This window comes from Chelonia mydas, chromosome 25 (assembly GCF_015237465.2).
Source record: "Chelonia mydas isolate rCheMyd1 chromosome 25, rCheMyd1.pri.v2, whole genome shotgun sequence".
Lineage (NCBI taxonomy): Eukaryota > Metazoa > Chordata > Testudines > Cheloniidae > Chelonia > Chelonia mydas.
The window spans coordinates 13,845,033-13,848,496 of NC_057858.1; positions in this window are offsets into that span (position 1 = coordinate 13,845,033).

The window sequence follows — 3,464 nt, forward strand, 5'->3', positions numbered from 1 at the left end:
GCTCAATTTCACTCCAACTCTCTGCCCTGCCCCGCTAGCTGCGTGGAAAGAAAAGCTGGTGTTTTAAAGGGGGAGCTAGACAGAATCTGTGTTGAAAGATCCAGCTAGCCCTGCACTTGCCCTCTCTGCCTTTTAATCTTTTTTCAATCCAGCCAGGCCTTGTAGGATACAGCTGTGTGCTGCTGGTGAAAATCTGTTTTGCAGAGAAAGGTTTGTTTGTTTCGTTAAAAGGGGAATAAGGCTGGAATGTTCTTGATGGGACTTTTAATTTTGGGACCCAGGATCTGCTCGCAGTTACCCCAGCTTTTACAGCACTGTAGTTCTATCCAGTTTAGCCGAGTCGCTTCTGTTTGACATCAGCGAAACAGAAGGCAGAACGGACCCCTTCATTTTTAAAAATCAAGGGCCAGATTCAGAGGTGGTGTAAATTAGCATAACTCCGGATAGAGGTATGTTGATTTACACCAACTCCAAATCTTGCTCCAGACACCTATGGTCTCCTGATCCAAAACTCATTGAAGTCCAGGGAAAGTTTCCCATTGATTTCAACAGGCTTTGGATCAGGTACCGTGGATCAGGATTTGACACCCATTTAGCCAGTGCACTGGGCTCTTCCACAAATCTGGCTCTTGATGGCTCAGTGAGAGCTGCTAAGTGGGGAGCTCTTGAAAACCTGGCCAAGGAGTCTTCAACGGAGCCCTACAGTTTGTCCCTGGCTAGTGAAGGAGAATTTGGACCTGGTTCACCATTAAAGTCAGTGGAGTCCCATTGGTCTAAGGTCAGAATCAGGCCTAGGGCCTTTAGCGTAATTTAGCCAGAAGGCAGCGTCAAGAACCTTTGGCCTGTGTAGGAAGTGGGGTCAGTGTTACCTTCGGTTGGTTTTATCTATAACGGTCCAGATCTTCAGAGGGGGTAAATCCGGGAATATCTGTTGGCTTCACCAGAGCAATGTGGATTTGCATCAGCTGAGGACCCCGACCCATGTGCCTTTCTGTGTTGAAGGGGGAGGAGAGAGATGATATTCAGATGTCCAGGCTGCCACCTGGACCCCTGGCTGCCTGTGCAACGCACAGTGGCATCTCCAGCTACTCTCTCCCTCTCACATTCTTCCATGTGTCTCTTTGTGCAGCCCTTAAGCTTCTCTCCGAAGTTTCTTGTCCACATTTTTTCCCTGCTATTCCCATGGCAACTCGGCTAACCCCGATTTCCTGTATGGTGAGAAAAGGCTCTCAAGTTCATCCAGGACTTGGATCAACCCTATTAACATAACTCAAAGGTCTAGGGCTCAGCACTTCTGCATAGCTAAGCGCCTGTGAGTAAATAGCCCCAGTGGACACGGGGTGATATTTAGTCCTGGGGAGGAGGATGGGGTAGGAAAAATGGGAAATCTGTCCTGACTCCTTTGTGAGAACAACACAATAGCCTAATCTGCCTTCCATTGGTAGTGATACAGCCAGTCATCTGGGCTCCTGAATGTATCAGGAGGATCTCAAAGCACTTTGCAAGCCATGGGCTCCATTCTGCAGTCCACAATCAGGCAAAACTCCTACGGTCTTGAACATGTTTTGCTTGGTTAAGGACTAAAATGCAGCCATCTCTGGGGAGGAGCATGGCAGCTGCCCAATAGCTTGCAGTGACACTTCAGTGTCATTTAGAAACGGAAAGGATTAATACAACGTATACGTCAAACTCCAGAGGGAATTTAAAGGCAGAACTGGGTTATTCAAATGGGAACTTGGTCAGGAATGTTCCATGCTTGGGTGGGTTCCGGTTGTGGGTGTGGTACTTGTGGCAAAGGGTGTCCAGTTCCTGCAGATACGAGCAGCTATTTCAGGAGGCACTGAGGGATAAGCCACTATTTCCATGTCTGCTTCCCTGCAGGTTGTATGTATTGTCTTTCCATGTGTCCAGTGCAGCATTAAGAAAGCCACAGAACCGTCATGTACAGTAGGGGGCAACTGGAAGGAACTGAGGCTGTGGAGGTAGCAGGGAGAGCAATACAGCAGTGCACAGACAATCCAGGAAGTTTTTGGAAACTGTAGGGGACAATTTCCTGGTGCAAGTGCTGAAGGAACCAGCTAGGGGCGGAGCTCTTCTTGACCTGCTGCTCACAAACCGGGAAGAATTAGTAGGGGAAGCAAAAGTGGATGGTAACCTGGGAGGCAATGACCACGAGATGATCGAGTTCAGGATCCTGACACAAGGAAGAAAGGAAAGCAGCAGAATATGGTCCCTGGACTTCAGAAAAGCAGACTTTGACTCCCTCAGGGAACTGATGCACAAGATCCCCTGGGAGAATAACATGAGGGGGAAAGGAGTCCAGGAGAGCTGGCTGTATTTTAAAGAATCCTTATTGAGGTTACAGGGACAAACCATCCCTATGTGTAGAAAGAATAGTAAATATGGCAGGCGACCAGCTTGGCTTAACAGTGAAATCCTTGCTGATCTTAAACACAAAAAAGAGGCTTACAAGAAGTGGAAGATTGGACAAATGATCAGGGATGAGTATATAAATATTGCTCGGGCATGTAGGAATGGAATCAGGAAGGCTAAATCACACCTGGAGTTGCAGCTAGCGAGGGATGTTAAGAGTAACAAGAAGGGTTTCTTCAGGTATGTTGGCAATAAGAAGAAAGCCAAGGAAAGTGTGGGCCCCTTACTAAATGAGGGAGGCAACCTAGTGACAGAAGATGTGGAAAAAGCTAATGTACTCAATGCTTTTTTTGCCTCTGTCTTCACGAACAAGGTCAGCTCCCAGACTACTGCACTGGGCAACACAGTATGGGGAGGAGGTGGCCAGCCCTCTGTGAAGGAAGAAGTGGTTCGGGACTATTTAGAAAAACTGGACGTGCACAAGTCCATGGGGCCGGATGCGCTGCATCCGAGAGTGCTAAAGGAATTGGCAGGTGTGATTGCAGAGCCATTGGCCATTATCTTTGAAAACTCATGGCGATCGGGGGAAGTCCCGGAAGATTGGAAAAAGGCTAATGTAGTGCCCATCTTTAAAAAAGGGAAGAAGGATGATCCTGGGAACTACAGGCCGGTCAGCCTCACCTCAGTCCCCGGAAAAATCATGGAGCATGTCCTCAAGGAATCAATTCTGAAGCACTTAGACGAGAGGAAAGTGATCAGGAACAGTCAGCATGGATTCACCAAGGGCAAGTCATGCCTGACTAATCTAATTGCCTTCTATGATGAGATAACTGGCTCTGTGGATGAAGGGAAGGTAGGGGACGTGTTATTCCTCGACTTTAGCAAAGCTTTTGACACGGTCTCCCACAGTATTCTTGTCAGCAAGTTAAAGAAGTATGGGCTGGATGGATGCACTACAAGGTGGGTAGAAAGTTGGTTAGATTGTCGGGCTCGACGGGTAGTGATCAATGGCTCCATGTCTAGTTGGCAGCCGGTATCTAGCGGAGTGCCCCAAGGGTTGGTCCTGGGGCCGGTTTTGTTCAATATCTTCA